The 18567-nt window shown below is 35.6% G+C and overlaps 1 long non-coding RNA gene and 1 pseudogene across 1 annotated transcript; both read left to right on the top strand.

Moving 5' to 3' along the window:
- The first annotated feature begins 228 nt into the window (after positions 1-228).
- Positions 229-9265, top strand: LOC145807508 (uncharacterized). Its single transcript, XR_014350650.1, has 3 exons — positions 229-479; positions 4652-4791; positions 8168-9265. It is a non-coding gene; the product is annotated as an uncharacterized LOC145807508 (long non-coding RNA).
- Positions 9266-13293: 4028 nt separating this feature from the next.
- Positions 13294-14052, top strand: LOC145807156 (secreted RxLR effector protein 161 pseudogene; annotated as a pseudogene).
- Positions 14053-18567: the final 4515 nt, after the last annotated feature.

Genomic DNA, 18567 nt, shown 5'->3' with positions numbered 1-18567 from the left:
GTGATAATATTTATTTTTTATGTGTCTTTTCAATTATGTGTCTTTTCAGTTATGTGTGATTATATATATATTTTTTAATCTCACCTTCTAAATAAGTGTGATTATATATAATTTTTTTAATCACAACTTCTACATAAGTGTGATCAATATAGTGTGATCAATATATATTCTTAGAAACATTCAAAATTCCCAATTTTTCCAAATTTCCTCAAACCCTTTGGCGCCTATAATTTCTTTTTCCCTCTTCTCTCATTTTCACATTCAAATCTCTGTCTCTCTCTCTCTCTCTCTCTCTCTCTCTCTCCATCTTCATCTCTATCTTAGCGCTACTCATCTCACTCTCATTCCGACTTCTCCACCGGCAAGAGCTCGAATCTACAGAGCATCAATGTCAAAGCACACTATAATATAAGGAACTAGGGATTCTAGAGAGCTCGAATTTGCTGAGCAAGTTGTTGCCCTCATAAACCCTAACATTGGTATGTATTCTCTTCTCTCTCTCTCTCTCTCTCCCTCTCACTTTATTTATTTATATTTTATTTTTTAATCTTCAAGGCTTGAATCTCATGCTCTAGATCGATGACCCTCTGTGATCTCCAAATTCACTCTTAATCTCCAAATTTGATTCCCTCTAGTAAAAGCTCCCTCCTTTGTTTCACGGTTTATATATGTGTGTGCTTAATTTACTCTTTGAATTTCTTCTTTTCACCTTCATTTTTGTTCTAGTTCTTTATCTTTTATTACATTCGCTAAACTTGATTGAATTCGCTGTTACTAGTAGTGTACATAATATATTTATCAATTTGTGGTGATTTGTGATTTTGTGTTTTTGATTTATGGTTTTCATCATTTCATTATAAAAAAAAATTGATTAATTCTTGTGAAATTTTAATCCCAATATATGTGGAACTAAGGTTTTTTTTTTTTTTCCCTTTTGATTTAGGGGTTTCATGATTTTGTTTTCATTATAAAAAAATTTTGATTAATTTCTTTTGGGAAGACTTACGATCAATTTGGATCACTCAATGAAAATCAAAGTAAAATTATTAGTTGTGAAATTCTAAAATCATTACTCCCCTAAATGAGTTTACAGAGCAAATTGTAACTGTTACTTTCACAAATGGTTTTTATAGAGCAACTTGCATATAACCTAAAATTTTGCATATCATAGTATTGTTTTCATTTTCAAAGTTTTGTAATTGTTTTATGTTTTCATTATTTTTTTAATCGGTAGTTTTATTTGTGATTGATTTCATGAAGTAGTAGTACATATATTTATGTATTTCATTATTTGTGTTTTATATGGTCTTTGAAGAATTTCTTCAATTGTTACTAAATTAATTAGTTGAACATTTTCTTTTCAAGTGTTTGTCTATCCAATGTCCATCGCACTTGCAAAGCTTGAAAGGCTTAGCTTAATTGATTGGAGTTGAGTGAGTTGATCAAAGTGAGATTGGCTTTGTTGTTCAAGTATAATATGAAGCAAGTTGATTACTTTGTTATGGACTTGGTATATAGACTGAAATCTATTAAGGATTGTGCTGGGTTATAGCATCTTGAATGGAAGCATGCTTATTGTGAAGTGCTGTTGTATAGCTTTGATGTGGGCGTAGGCTTGGTTCTTAGTTTTTCTTTGTTTGCTAAATTGGGTTGTATATGGTGCACTCATTGTCCAACCCATTAATCATAAGTTTGACCACTCCTCTGTGACAAGGTCAGTTAAAACTATATGCATTTTTGCATATGAATAACAAAATAATCATCAACATACCAATTGTATAGACTTGCCAGGGCAAGTGTTCCACTACTCCAACTTTTGGACTATCCTCTGCCTAAGAAATGGCCTTTTGGTTAAATTGACAAAGGGATTAGTTGATGGTTAGCATAATAATATGTTTAAGCTTGAAGATTAGCTGCAGTTAATGGTAGTAGTTTGTCACTTCAGAAGATGGGAGTGGGCTTAAGCAGCCCAAACATCTTATTTTCAAGGTCTTTAAAGAATCTCAAGCTATTAGAAAACCAGTATATTGTAATAGAAGAATCATTTGTCACTCCATGTTTTATTCTTTGCTTATTTCATGGGAGAAAATCATTAGAGCGTAGTTATTAGTAACTTTACATTGGATTAATTAACTTTATTGAAGGAGAAAGTGATGATATTCGTTCCCATATCGTTTATGGTTGATGAAGTTTTTATTATGTTTAATGATCTTACGATATGCTTTTGTACTTGGTTTGCTTAAGAAACACATTGCTTTCCATATTGCATGAGCTAGAAGGTGCACTTTGTTTTTTCTTTCCTATTCATAATTGAAAGATGACTACTGTGTTACCTTTTTTGGTTGATCTTCAAACTAAATGATGGAAATGTGTAGCTTGACATTTTGCACGCCTTTCGAAAGACGAGAAGTCCTACAGTTCGGACTGTATCTGTGGTTCTGAATCTGATTTCACAAGTGCAATGTGAAATAGTGAAAACACAAAAAGAGTCCAAATCCGGCAATTCTTTTTGGAAAATTGATGTTTTGAATAAAATGCCAAAAATGGACTGTTCTACCAGATTTCAAAGTCACCACCTAAATATTTTTGGGAAATTTAGGAAACCCAAGACTCGTGCCAAAGGCCATTAGTCCATCATCACCAAAGTTGTCTCGGCTCGGGAACTTAGGTATGAGAGGGGAAGGTCATGAATTGAGTACCCCCGCTCGCCCGATCAATGATCGGCCTCTACTAATCATGGTGTGAATCTTATTTATATTATATGCTCTTATTTCGATTATTAGCTATATTACTACGTGACACACACACAAGTGTAGAATAATTGGCAAGAATTGGAACATTTGATCTCATGTTTGTTTTTGAAAAGAGTTTGTAAATGTGCCACTTGAAAAAGTGGGCTTCAAATGGGCATTGATCGAAACATTCTAATTCAAGCAATTAGCCTTCATCCACAGGCATTTAAGTAGTTTATATCATTTAAGCACTTAACCTCATGGTGAACATGCTTTGACATGGTAACACTAACATACAATGCAATATGCTAAAGCAAGTAAAAGATTACCTAGTACTCCAAGCCAAGAAAGAAAGAAAAAAAGTTAGAAAAATGCATTATCCTAACTATGCAATGATTAATGCAACACATGCGATATGCAATTTAAATAGGCTCGGCTACTTTAACATGTCATGTTAATCAATTTGATAACATGTGGTAAAGCACGTATTCAAAGAAGTGTAAGCAACAACGATGCAAGTTGTAATGATGCGGCGAGCCTCAATGCATGAAATACAAATGGATGCGAACATGGAGTATGCTAAATGAAACATGATACTCCTAAACTAACCATCATAAGCAGGTAAATAAAAGGGAGAAAGATGTGGGGTTGGAAGACATACACGTTATTACAACATTTGCGCCCTCACGCAGGAGGATCCGAATAAATTAACTAGCTAAGCTAATTACTACGAATTACAAACCAAATGAAATAATCAACTAAACTAGCTAATTAATTATGACAAATTAATTAATTACAAATCAAAGGGAACTAATTAATTGCATGAATACAACATGAAAGAAAAGTGTTAAGCTAGCAATTCTAATTACTCTGCCTCGGGAAACGAGGAGTGCTCATGCATGTACGGATTTCCACCTGAAGAAGGCCACTATTCTGCTGCCATATGCCTCTGTTCCACAGTAAAACATTTGCACTCTTAAAGAGAAGTACACTTTTAAGCAATAATTCAACACATACACACCCTCAAGAGCTCAACTTAGGCTCAAAAGTACCTCAACTCAAAAGTACTTCCACCTGAAGAAGGCCACTATTCTGCTGCCAGATGCCTCTGTTTCACAGTAAAACATTTGCACTCTTAAAGAGAAGTACACTTTTAAGTAATAATTCAACACATACACACCCTCAAGAGCTCAACTTAGGCTCAAAAGTACCTCAACTCAAAGATGGCAAGGTTTGGTTAAGAGTGTATAGGCAAAAGCTCAAGGAATTTCAAGAGAGAGAGAGAAAGAGAGAGAGAGAGAGAGAGAGAATTGTAGAGAGAGAAAATTAATTTTGCTCTAATTTTTCTAACCCTCAAAAATGGAAGGGGAGGTCTTATATTTATAGAAAAACATCACACTCCCTCATAAACATCCATCCATACACGTGTAGGTAAATGCAAATAGTTGGCACAGTTGGCAGAAAATATCTGCAAAACACACTTGTGGCCGGCACGCCACAAACTTGGCCGGCAAGGCACAAGGGTGGCTGGCAGCCAAAAGGATTGGCCGACAGCCCACAAAAATGGGCTTGCAGGTCCCAAGTTTTTAAGGTTTGAAAGGCTGGGATCTTGGTGCAAAAACAAGGCACAAGGTTTGTAGGGTTTTGAGGCTCAGAGCTGTGGCATTCTGCTGAGGACTTTCGAGCACTTGACAAGCATATACATTCATCATTGGGTGTGCAAGTGATGGTGCCCAAGTCGTAAGGGCGGTCAAAAATGGGGTGTCTACAATATGTTGCAGCTTTTATTGTCTGGTTCATTAGAACAGCAAATATAGAATTAATCGAAGGAAATTTTAGTTGGTCTATAAAAGAAATTATATGATAGAGTAATTTATGATCGAATCCCAACCTCGTTCTTTTATTTTTTGGATGGCAAGGTAAGATTTGTTGAAGTGGCAAAACCCAAATCTAAGCTCTGCCAAGATGTGAAGCAAAGGCAAATACGGCATTGACAATGGAAGTGATTTCATTAGCACTATGGCAGTAATTCATTTCCCAATTCTTGCTATGTAAACTAGTAACGTCTCTCTCTCTCTCTCTCTCTCTCTCTCTTGAATTTATTAATTTTCTTAAATATTCTCTGTCAATATGAACAACTAATTAAGATAATTCTATATGATCATGAGTATAATATTGTTGATATGTGGTTTTGCATTATAATTTGTCATGTGATTGAGAAATTAAGGTTAGAGGCGCTATAGGTTGAAGTCAATGGAAACCACTGTTGAATGGACTCTGCCACCATTGGTTCGCGGCTTCAAGGATAAGCTTTATCTCTTCGTTTGTAGTTTAGGGTGTTCGAGGAAACAAATACTTGCCGCAATTGTGGATTAAGTTTTTATTGTAATTGAATGGTTTAAAAGCATTCTATATATATATATATATATATATTTCTATTTTTGATTGATGGATACTTGTATTGAAGTATGTTTTTTATGCTTAATACTAATTGTTTTACCGAAGGTTGTATTCTGATTAATTTTGTTTTGTTTTCTTGATTTGTTGTTTCCCTGCCTTTAACATTTAGTTATGCAGAGTGGTGATTTTCATTTTGAATTTTTCGTCTTCTTAGTACAATTCTTTTTTCTAATTTGTATTCTTTCTCTTTTAATTTTTTTATAATTCTTTTTCTTATATATAGTTCTGAATTTTTTTTGGTGAATTCTTTTTCTACAGGCATTTCCCATGTTCTCAATTCTTTTGGTGAATTTAACACCAAAAATATAAACAATCATGAGTCATACCCCATGTTTAACACACTACAATAGCTGAGACTTAGAACATGATATTCCTACTTATCATTTTCCTATTTAGAGAGAAACATAGATCAAACCCCTATTCATTACATTGTCATTGATCTTTTCCCAAGCTGCAATCCTAAATCCAATACATTCAAGAATTTTTCATGTTTAGCCTTATGTAAAAATAGTCTTGAGTTCCTTTCTGTCCAAATGCTATAAACTGCAGTTGATACTATTAGATTGTATAGCCTAAACCTGAAACATTTTCTTCCAGTATTTTGTCTGGCCCATGTGAATTCCTGCTCCAAGTGTAGTAGATCTCTATTGCACTGGAGCAAATCTAGCATGGACTTCCATATACCATTAGAAAACTTGCGTTCAAAGAATATATGTGAATGACTCTCATCACCCTACCCACAAAACCAATGAGTCTTCACTTCAGTTAGCCCTCATTTGTAGAGTCTGTTCAGAGTTGCAAGTCTACCCTTACCACTCAACCATAAAATAAAAGACCATTTGGGTACATTGCCATTGAACCATATCATTTGAGCCCAAGGAGTAGGTGGCTGTCTGATTCTGATTGCACTCCATGCTGAGTTTATCATGAAGTTGCCATTTTTCTTAGTTATCCATCTCACATCATACCCCTTGTCCGATGCCAGGTATTATGTTGTTAAGAATACTATCTACTCAGTAGAATTTCATTTCTTCTAGTAGGCCAGTTCTAGTTGCCACTCTAGCATTTAGATTTTTGATTACATTCCTTTCAAGTCCCCCCAAATCTCAGGTACAGTGGTCCTAAAGAGTGCCAATTCCCAAGCCAAAGGAAGGTGGATTCTCCATTGCCAATTACTTTCTTAATTAGGGGCATAGCTTCTCTTCTTAAACTAAAAAGGTTCCTCACTATCCAAGACACATTAGAAGGAACTTGCATAGTCCTGAAGCATTTAGATTTAATAATATATGTGTCAATCTGCTTTACCCATAGGATATTTGACTTTTTGCATTAGCCCAAAGGAGTTTCATAGTTGTAGCTTGATTCTAATGAATGATTGATTTAAGGAGTTTCATTTTGATCTCTCTCTTTTTCTTTTTCTTTTTCTTTTTCTTTTTTCTTTTTTTTTGGGGGGGGTTGGGTGGGTGGGTTAAATGTTTATACATTATTTAGAGGCTAAATTATTATAAAGACAAAAATAGGACTTATCTAATGTTGAAGTTTGCTATGCTATTATTTAAAATGCAATTGCCTGCTATGCATGCAAGAGTTTTGCTGCAGTTGGGGTGGATCCCGCTGTTATGGGCATTATCCCAACTGCTGCAATTCCAACTGTAGTGAAATCTACTGGTCTTGAGCTTGATGATATCAACCTGTTTGAAATAAATGAGGTAGTGGATTCTCTTCATCATTATAATTCCCGTGTTCAGTTCAGTATTGTTGGAAATTGGGTCAGATTTGACCCGACCCATAACCCATAGAACGTTAACATGAGTTGTAAATAATTCACATGATTTATAATATAAGATAATTAAAAGAATTATCTAAAAAGGTGCTTGAGTTGTTGTGGGAGACTATAACTCTACCTCTATCAGCAGAGATTCTATATATATTTGATATAGAGAAAATAATAATACGTATTCTGATGTGGGAGGTTACTCGAAAAATCTCTGCAAAATATTTCTCTCTATTTTTCCCTCTTCAGTCACCATTGTAGAACCTAACACTACTAGTCAAATTCAAGTTCAAGAACCTATAAGAGCTATGGATTTTTTTATTAGCAATTCTCTATAAAGTCGTGTGTGTTCAATTTTCTATGATATATATATATATAGATATGTATCTATGTTCAATGAGTACTTTGTGTTTGATAGACAATAGTCTTACTGGGCATACAAAACTTGTGCATAGAAGCTATTTGAGGATTTGTCAAAGAGAATAATACTTCATTGGCTCCAAGGTTTGACATAGAAATGAATTTTGCTGTGGTATATGCTTTGTTTGTTAGTAATTCTCCATATGTTATGTAGATTCAATCATTTCACTTTTTATTTGATTGAAACTATTGTCTAACCTTTCTATTTTGTTAGGATTTCCTCTCTTGTTTGTGACAGGAAACAAACAAGAATCTGGATTCTGGATCACAAAGCAAAGAAAAGCAAAAGACCATAAGAGAGCCACATTTAAGGATCTAGATTATGGATCTTTATTTTCTATTTTACCTTAACCCCTTGACCTGTCATCGACTTTTAGTTTAAGTTTATCACTCTGTTGGTCTCACTAATCATTACCTTCATTGCAAAGTAACCATAAATAAATACATAAAAAAGATTGAAAATTGAGAATTTGGATGTGGGTAAACCCCCCTCCACCCTTTTTTTGCTCTTAGTTTAACATAAGGGATTTTCTTCGATATCAAGAAATAGATTTGTGGATATGACAGAGAGCTCAATTTTTATGATTTATATAGCAACAATACATTATTCAATCACTGGGATATGTTATAAAATCATTGGGATATGTTATCATTGGAAAATTTCTTTAACACTAATCATTTTATTAATTTAGACTTGCTTTTACATTTTTCAATATTTGCCCTTAACATTTTCTTGGAATACTTTGGATTGATTCGATTCATGACTGCAAGTTTTTGGCAGATCAACGCATCATTGATTACAGTCCTTTGCTTGGAATGCACATAGAAGCTCCAAGTCAAGATACTTGTCCCTCACTAAATATCCTTCGTAGTTTAAACCTAAACATGAATACTTGCATTGTATTAAGTTCTCTTTTTGGTAGCCAAATCGAGGTGCATAAAAACATTAATTGGATGCATTTGTTTTTATTAGATCTAGGGTCTTTAAAATTTATCATAGGAAATCTGATGAGCCCCTAAATGTTCCATTATGTCTTTTTTAATTTCACATGCATTGACAGTATGAAATGATAGTGCCCATCCAGTAATAATACTTGAAATCTTTGGTCCAACTGTCTAAAGCAACAAATCAAGTAATCAAAGTGTTCCAGTCTGAATTAACCTAACCAGGCCCAAGCATTTATAATTATGTGCACGGCAACCTGTAAAGCTTTGATCTCTCTCTCTCTCTCTCTCTCTTCCCCCCCTTTGTTTTTGGTTCTTGATCTGATTTTTGTTTTTCAATCTTTGTTTACATTTTCTTCGTTTTTTGGGTGAATATATATATTTTTTTTTTGTATGAATCAATTTGATGTTTAGTGAGAGGTGAAACAAAGAAAATGTAAGTTTGTTGTTTCACAATAGTGTGTTACTTGAATGAATGAAAGTTTGTTGTTTTTAGTTGTTTTGATATTTGCATATGCAGATTTTGTAATTAGAATGTTACAATTGCACAATGGACTATAGGTACTTAACATGGAATTTGTGGACAAAGGAGGTGAAATTTTCTAGGTCTTATGATTTTTGTCACTTGTTTTATGTTCAAAACTCACAATATGGAAAACCAATTGGTGTATATATATCCACTTCCAAAGCTGGAAATCAGTAAATACATTGGCAATCAACAAAGGCTATAAATAGAGACTAAGAAAATGATAAAATCAAGAGGAATTTACAGTACAATACATATAGTTGTAGAATGAACAAATTAAGGAGCATGTTACATATGTTGAAACTTCAATTTCTGCAGACAAGAGAGACAACAGTCTTAGGTTTATGTGATTCTTGCGGGAATCATATTAGATGGATCTCATTCCAGGCTGAAACAAAAACATTTACGTATGTAGGAATCTGTCAAACCAAGCCCGAGGAGATTGTTTTAAACCATATAACGCCTTTTTCAACCTACAAACTTTCCCAACTGTAGACTGAGATGAGAATCCTGGTGGTATATCCATATATACCTCCTCCTCCAAATCACCATGGAGAAATGCATTCTTCACGTCTAACTGCTGTAAAGGCCATCCCAAATTAGCTGCACATGAGAGAATAGCTCGAATGGAATTCATCTTCGCCACAGGAGCAAAGGTTTCTTGGTAATCAATTCCATATGTCTGAGTAAATCCCTTGGCCACTAACCGTGCTTTGTACCGTTCAATTGTTCCATCTGCTTTCTGCTTGATGGTGAACACCCATTTACACCCTACAGGCTTTTTTCCACTAGGAAGAGAAACCAACTCCCAAGTGTTATTCTTGCTTAGAGCTTGCATCTCTTCTACCATAGCTACTTTCCACTTAGGATCATTGATAGCTTCTGTCCAACCCTGGGGAATACATGCAGAAGACAAAGACGAAACAAAAGCACGATATGTAGAAGACAATGAATCGTATGACACAAATTTAGAAATGGGGTGTTGAGTACATGCCCTAACCCCCTTTCTAAGAGCAATAGGAAGACTCGAATCATTGACAACAGGACTCTCAACTACAGGTAGAGGGATAGACTGAGATGCATTACCTGGAACTGGCATGAGGGATGATGATGGGTTTGGTGGCACAAGAGATGCTTGCTCTTTCGGACGTCGAGAATAAGTCTTAAAATCAGCCCTGTCCAAACGACCACTAATGTCAGGCTCCACATCAAGAGAACTATTAGGCTCCCCCTCACCACAAATAATAGTCCGCTGACTAGGAAGGAAAAAAGACAACTCGTGTTGATAGGCCATCTCCTCATCCACAATCTCATCCATACCACTACTCTCCCCCGGAGGAGATGGCGGAGGAGAAGGAAAGAAGGACACAGCTTCACGGAAAGTGACATCCATACTGACATACACTTTGCGAGTGTGAGGATCATAACATTTGTAACCCTTCTGAGTAGCAGAATAACCAATAAAGACACAACGCACAGCCTTAGGATCGAGTTTCCCACGAGTACGAGGTTGCAAATGAACAAAACAGACACACCCAAACACCCGAGGAGGAAGAGACGAGGTGGGATATGCGACAGGAAGCAGTTGAAGAGGAATCTGGAATTGGAGGACACTGGAAGGCATACGGTTGATAAGGTAAGCAGCGGTAAGAACAGCATCACCCCAAAAAGACTTAGGGACATTCATGGTAAACAAGAGAGAGCGAGTAACTTCAAGAAGATGGCCATTCTTGCGTTCGGCAACCCCATTCTGTTGAGGAGTACCAACACAACTAGTCTGATAAAGAATGCCATGCTCCTCTAAGTATGCCCGAAAAACTCCATCAACATACTCAGTCCCATTATCACTACGAAGAATTTTGATTTGAGCATTAAAAAGATTGGTCACCATTTTATGAAAAGTTTGGAAACAAGAAAAAACTTCACTCTTAGTTCGAAGCAAGTAAATCCAAGTCACACGGGAAAAACAATCAATAAAAGTAACAAACCATCGATACCCAGAAGTAGAAACCACAGGGGAAGGGCCCCACACATCAGTATGAATAAGCATAAAAGGAAAAGTACTTCTTTTATTAATTGAAGGGTAACAAGTACGTTTATGCTTTGCAAGTTTACAAGCATCACAACCAAAAATACTCCTAGGACAATCACGAACTAAAGAAGGAAAAAGTTTCTCTAAAACATTAAAGGAAGGATGACCCAAACGGCGATGCCACTGATGAAGGAGAGAAAGAGAGGAGCCAATAGTGCACTTGAGAGCTTGAGATGGGACGACAGGAGGGACGGCATCCAGAAAGTACAGCCCACCTTGTGCTCTACCATTGCCAATCGTTTTCCCCGTAGCCAGGTCCTGAAAGACACAATGAGTAGGAAAAAATGTCACTGAGCAATTTAGAGAAGTAGTAAGACTACTAACAGAAAGCAGATTAGTGGAAAAAGTAGGAACATGAAGCACAGAGGAAAGAGAAAGCAAAGATGAACAATGAACTGAACCCTTGCCAGAGACAGAGGATAAAGTGCCATCAGCCACTCGAACCTTGTCTCGGCCGGAACAAGGAGAATAAGAATAGAAAAGACTAGAGGCACCTGTCATGTGATCGGTGGCACCGGAATCAATAATCCAAGAAGGCGATGATAAGGTACTAAGAGCACTAGCAGGAATACCTGTGTTGGCAAAATTGGAAGAAGCAGAAGTAGAAGAAACTGTGGTAGAAGGAGAGTCAAGTCGAGCCATCAAACGTCTGAGAGTGTGTAACTCATCCTGGGAAAGAGTGTGGGGCTCAGAAGGACTCACAGCAATCTCGGACACATGTGCTTGAGGTCGAGCTGTACTACCACGACCTCGACCCCGAGTAGGGCGACCATTCAGTTTCCAACAATGCTCTCGATCATGTCTGTCTTTCCCACAATAATCACACTTCAAGCGATCTCGAACAACCAGTGTACCCTGACTCCCAGACTGAACTGGACTAGGCCGAGGAGCCCGAGGAGGAGGAGCAACAGCTAAAGCAGAACGATCCTGAATAGAGGAATGTACCATAGCACTACGGCGACTCTCCTCTTGCTGGACAAGGGCATAAGCCTCGCGTAGGGTGGGAAAAGGTGAACGACCCAACACCTGGACGCGAATCTGATCATACTCCAAGTTCAAGCCAGCAAGGAAGTCATACACACGCTCTTTCTCAACGGTTTGTTGAAACAACGTGGCATCCTGAGAACAAACAGCCTGGAAGCTTTGGTAATAGTCTAGTTCCTGCCACAAACTACTCAACTCAGCATAGTAGACTGCGAGTGAGCTATCTTTCTGATCTAAGCTCCGAAGCTTCTTCCTCAACTCATACACCTGTGCATCATTACCTTGTTGGGAGTACATTTGGGCTGCAGCTGTCCAAATCTTATGAGCAGTATCTAATAAAAGGAAACTCCGACTAATAGTGGGCTGCATAGAGTTGATGAGCCAAGTCATAACAAGAGCATTTTCAGAAATCCATTGAGTATGGAGTGAGGCATCACCATCCGGTAGGGGAAGAGAACCAGTAATGTAGCCAGTCAAACGGCGAGCAGCAATAGCAAGACCACATGAGCGGGACCAAATCAAATAGTTGGAACCATCCAATTTAACAGGACTAATTTGAAGAGAGGGATTGTCGGTAAGAGTCATAACACGACGGAGGCCACCCTCATCACTAATTGTATCCTTAGTCTCACCCTCAGCCATTGAAAATTAAATGCCCACAATAGGAAAAAAGCAAATACCAGTCGAAAAACAGCAAAAACCAACAGAGGCAATCCACCAACTCAACTTAGGGACAATAGTTACCTCTAGAGACAAAAACAGAGCCGAAACAGGGGCTGGAGAGACCAAAACCAGTCAGAAACTGAGAGAAAACGTGCTGAAACTGAGGAAAATTGACAAAAATAGAGTGAAAGCTTGCCAAATCATCAAAACCAGTCCTCCCAACCCTAGATCAGTCCCAGTCGGCTCCCAAGGTAGAGGGAGGAAGGGAAAAAAACAGCCAAAAACAGGCCGCAGCAGGGACTTCCAAAAAAATCAATCGTTTTTTCCAAAAATCAACAAAAATTGGAAAAACACGCAAAAACTCATCAAAAAATTAAAATAAAAATCTAGGGTGAAAACCCATCAAATTTCGACCATAAAAGATTTTTTTTTTTTTTTTTCGATTTTTTTTTTTTTTTTTTGTGTACAAGGAAGAACGAAAGAAACAAGAAAAAGAAACGAATATTCAAGAAGGAAGATGATGCTCTGATACCATGTTAGATTTGCATAAAAGAAAGAAAAGGAAGAGAACTGTATATTATTCACACTCATAAACCTATTAGGGTTACACATACTTATAATAAAAGACTAAAGGAACAAAAGACATAACTATCCTTAACTACCCTTATACAATAATACTTAACATGAGGAAACTGGCATGTTAGGCTGCCGACCTGCTGATTCTCCAATTGAGGCTAATCACCATCTTTGTAGTGGTGTTGGTGATCTTGTGGAGAAGGAAAGGTACCAGCGACTTGTTGGAAGACTTATATATTTATCCCACACTCGTCCAGATATTGCCTATGCGGTTGGGATAGTGAGTCAATTTATGCATGAGCCTCGTGCCCCTCATTTGGATGCAGTGTATCGTATTTTGAGGTATCTTAAATCTGCTCCTGGAAAAGGGATTTTATTTTCCAATCATGGTCACTTGAGGTTGGAGGCATTCACAGATGCTGATTGGGCTGGTTCTATAGATGACAGGCGATCTACCTCCGGTTATTGTGCATTTGTGGGGGGAAATTTAGTGACATGGCGTAGTAAGAAACAAACAGTGGTGTCCAGATCTAGTGCAGAGGCAGAATACAGGGCTATGGCGCATGGTACATGTGAATTGATGTGGCTCCAGTCCTTGTTGAATGATATTGGGTTTGTTTGTAGTGAACCATTGACACTGTACTGTGACAACAAAGCTGCCATTAGTATTGCTCACAATCCTGTTCAGCATGATAGAACCAAGCATATTGAGATTGACAGACATTTCATCAAGGAGAAATTGAATAAGGGTTTCATATGTATGCCTTTTGTGAAGTCTGCAAATCAATTGGCTGATGTCTTTACTAAGGGTCTTAGTAGTAAAGTTTTCCATCCTATTTGCTGCAAGTTGGGCATGAGAGATATCTTTGCACCAACTTGAGGGGGAGTGTTAAGTATTATTGTATAAGGGTAGTTAAGGATAGTTATGTCTTTTGTTCCTTTAGTCTTTTATTATAAGTATGTGTAACCCTAATAGGTTTATGAGTGTGAATAATATACAGTTCTCTTCCTTTTCTTTCTTTTATGCAAATCTAACATCATTGTGTAGTAGCAACTTTTGAAGTTAATTGTTTTTGTTTATATTATAGAAGATACCCACTGTAAAGAAACATGGGATTTATGCTTAACTGAACATTTGAAATTAAAGAGAAAATCATTCTTTGTTTTAGGTACATTGGAGGGGAAGGAGGGAGTCGAATTTGTGACCCCTAGTGAGGTACACAGGTTCTAGCCACTAGGCTAACCCCTGGGATTAAATTTAAGAGAAAACTCTTAGGGCAGCCTGTCTACCCTATCATTTCATTCTTTTGATGGATGTATCTACAAATATCATTGTTCATGATGAAAATTTTTAAGTAGGTCAAGTCTTTATAATTGGGGCTCTCATTGTCGTAGAAGAAAGGAGAAACAATAACCTCACCAAGTAGTAGACTACAAAAAGACTCGTTGATTCATCCTTACACCAAACATTAGGAATCACGCTAGGAAGTTCACATGTGAAGAAAAAACCATTCCTTCCCAATTCTTTGTTTTCCTTGAACAAAGTGATGGAGTACTCGCATCACATGACATCCAGTGGTATTCTCATCACTAAAATAGTCCCCAACCTTTGTTGTTGGTGTTTGAATCACTGATGGTTGAGATACAGGCCCTCCATAGTTACAGTAGTAGTGTTCCTGGCTGTAACATGTTAGAGAGAGATGAGGCACTTGGTATGAATTTATAGCATAAGAGGGTAAGGCAATTGTGCAAGGTTCTCCCATGTAGCAATATTGTGCATCAATTCTGACTTTACCCCTATCATACAACATGCTTGGATATATGATGCAAGTTACTTGTGGCTAAGGGCGAAAAGTTTTTTCTCTTTCAGATATGTGAGGACTAGCGGTGGTGTTGGCCATGCAGTTTGTATCCTTGTGATCCTTGGATGATTTATTGTTGCCTTCCTCCCCACCATTTACACTCTCTTTGATCTTATCAATGGCAGAAATGGTAAAACTTGCGGGAACTATAATTAATTTAGATAGGTTAAATTATAATTTCACCTCTATTTTCTTTCTATAATTGATATGTATAGTTTTTTCACTCTCTCTGTGAAATGAAAAATTGCAAGGAACCATGGGGTCATTTATGTTCCTCTCCCCATGGCAAATGAGCTTCTCTTATTACTAGTTGGGGACAAAAACCTTAAGAAGTGCTTTTTTTCCCCCAATTACTATATTTAAACAATTGTTGGCTTTTATTTTGGTTTTATGACTTTAAAATATCTGGCTATGCATAGAAGATTTTCATTTTGGATTTGTTGATTCAATGTATATGTCATATCTATATGATAATCCAAACATTTTATGCTAGTAACAGTCAAAGTGATTCTTCTTTTTCTGTTGATGTAGGAGATGAAGAGTCAGTATGATAAGAAAAGATCTGACTTTATCTTTTGTAAGACTAGAACAGTCTCTACAAATAGTAATTTTATTCATATGCTTCTAGCGGTTTCTGAATTAATTTGTGTTTTCATTTTTCAGATAAAAAATTTCTTGGAGAGATGCAAAATATGGTCAAAGAATTCAGAACCTAGTTTTTCAAGTTTTTTCATTTTTTAATATATGTAATCACAGTTAAAAACTTTATATTAATTCCTTTGTATTTACTTTTGAACATTTAACTTTCATTTATGAAATATATGACGTTATTCCATTCAATATGTGGTTGTGATTCAAAGTATAGTATATAGTGTGTATTACGTTCTTCAAATGCGCGTACACAAATAATATTGATTATTCTTCAAATATGTTGAACCCTTTTTTTTATCGCACGCATTAACTGTGATAAGAAATGCATATAACATGTGATCTTATCTTATTATTAATCACAGGTTTTATTAGATATTAATCACACTTCAAATTTGTGATCTAAATGTTTATTATCACATGTTTTATTAATTATTAATCACACTTAAAAAATGTGATCTAAATGTTAGAAATAATAGGTTTTATTAGATATTAATCATACTTAAAATCTGTGATCTAAATATTTTTTTATTAGTTATTAATCACACTTAAAAGATATGATCTAAATGTTATTAATCACACTTAAAAGATGTGATCTAAATATTATTAATCACAATTAAAATATGTAATCTAAATATTTATTATCACACTCAAAACATGTGATGGAATCATCTTTTAATGACACTTTGGGAGTGTGATTAAAAATGACCTCCTTTTAATCACACTCCCAAAGATCACACTTTGATAAAACTTAAAAGGTGTGATTAAATAACATACATCACAAAAAAAAAGTGTGATCTATTTATGATTTTGTAATAGTGAAATAGGACCTGTGGGAACAGATGACATATAATTAGCACACCTAGTTTGGGAGTTAAAGTCAAAAATGCCTTAAACTAAGTCGAAAAGGGCATTAGGGGGGTAAAAATTCAAAACAGTCGCCGAACCACTCTATGGATGTTGCGAGTAGCTTCCTCTTGACAATTAGGACCTATAGGAATAGACGGCAAGTAATTAGCACACCTGGGTTGGGAGTTAGAGTCGAAAACGTCTAAAACTAAGTCGAACATATTTAAATAACTAATTATGTCACATGTACTATTAATTACGGATAACTAATTTCTGAGTCTTCAAATATGTTTTATTACTTCTCTTAATCTTAAATGTTACGAGTGATTACTGTTATTCACGTGCATTGTGCTGCTTGAGTCTATTGTACTGAATCAACTGATATTTTCTATGGCAATAAGTACTGCTACTTGTTTCCATGCATCTGTTATTTAAAAAAAAAAAAAAACAAACAAACAAACAAACAAAGGGCATTCAAAATGTCACCTTTTCAGTCATCACTTCAACCATGTCTAAGAGTGTAATAGAAAAAGCACTGAAGAAGATGAACAATTTAATTTACTCATCATAACCTCTGATCTTTTTGCCTCAGACTGTCAAGTTCTGCATGCATTTTTGGTACTAATGGGTGCAATTTTTTTTGTAGATCACTTTTGGCTTGGACTTGTGGATATTCTATTTTTGTATGCGAACGACAATTTACACTTTTGTGTAATCCCGTTATTTTTGTTGTCCTCTGCTTTTATTTAGATTAGTATTAATCGTACAAATAACTTTTGACATTGAACTAATAATTTTTAGCATGGTATATAGATTGCCTTTTGTCGTGGTACAGATTACCATGGTAATTTGTACCATGCCAAATGGCCATTTGACATGGTAGTGAATATTTTTTAATTTTTTATGCGTACAAAGGATATGGTTTTCGTATGATTATCTGTTTTGTATGGAATTATTATTTTAGGTTAGAATATACTTAGTTTGTATGGAATTTGACGTTAAAAGTAATTCCTTTTTGAATGGTTGGAAGTGAAATTTGATGCAAATTGTGGAATGGTTAATAATATATGTATTGTTTTGTTTATATACATGGTACAGGTTACACAAAAAACATACAGGTTGTGGACAAATTGAAAAAAAACATAAAATCATGTTTTTTGGCGACTAAACAATTGGTAGCCAAAAAAGAAGTAAATATTTTTAGCGACTAAATAGTCGGTAGCTAAAAAAAAAATTGAAAAAAATTTGGCGACTAAATATTTAGTAGCCATAAAAAAAGTAGACTTTAGGTGACTAAGATTTTAGTAGCTAAAAATAAATAAAATGAAAAAAAAATTGGCGACTAAAACTTTGGTAGCCAAAAAAAATAATCAGACTTTGGGCAACTAAAACATTTAGTAGCTAAAAAAAATAAAATGAACAAAAAAAACCTTTTGCCAACTAAAATTTAGTCGTCTTAAATGATTTCAGTTTTTGGCGACTAAATATTTTAGTCGCTGAAAATGCGATATTAATTTTTTTGAAAGCTTTTGGCAACTAAAAAATTAGTCGGTAATTGAGGACTTTCGGCGACTAAACCTTTGTTAGTCACCAATTACCTTTCCCAACAATTATTCAACGACTAATCTGGTGACCAAAAATTTTAGTCACTAAAAAGTTTCAGGGACTAAAAAATGACTTTTGGTGACTAAAAATTTAGTCGCCAAAAGTGCCATTTGTTGTAGTGAATATGATAAATATTTTCCGAAATGTCAAGCTATGCTATGGAATTCTGAAATGTTATGATATGACAAGTTTTCTGATAATTATGTTTTGATAAGAATGAATGAGTTTTCATTTTTGAGCATCTAATGTGACATATAAAATATGATTTGATCTTCAGAAACTTCCGTTCTATCTTCAACTCGTCATAGACGTTTTGCATATGCTATTGATTCATTGTAAACATTATGTATGATGTTGATCCTTGATGATCGTTCTGCATGGCTTCGATCATGTATGATCATTTTATATGGCTTCATACCTTCATGGACATT

The sequence above is a fragment of the Camellia sinensis genome, chromosome 14 (assembly GCF_055761805.1).
Source record: "Camellia sinensis isolate YWXY chromosome 14, ASM5576180v1, whole genome shotgun sequence".
In the NCBI taxonomy this organism is placed as follows: Eukaryota; Viridiplantae; Streptophyta; class Magnoliopsida; order Ericales; family Theaceae; genus Camellia; species Camellia sinensis.
The sequence above is the reverse complement of the archived record's forward strand: the minus strand, read 5'-3'. Positions and strand labels throughout refer to the sequence as shown.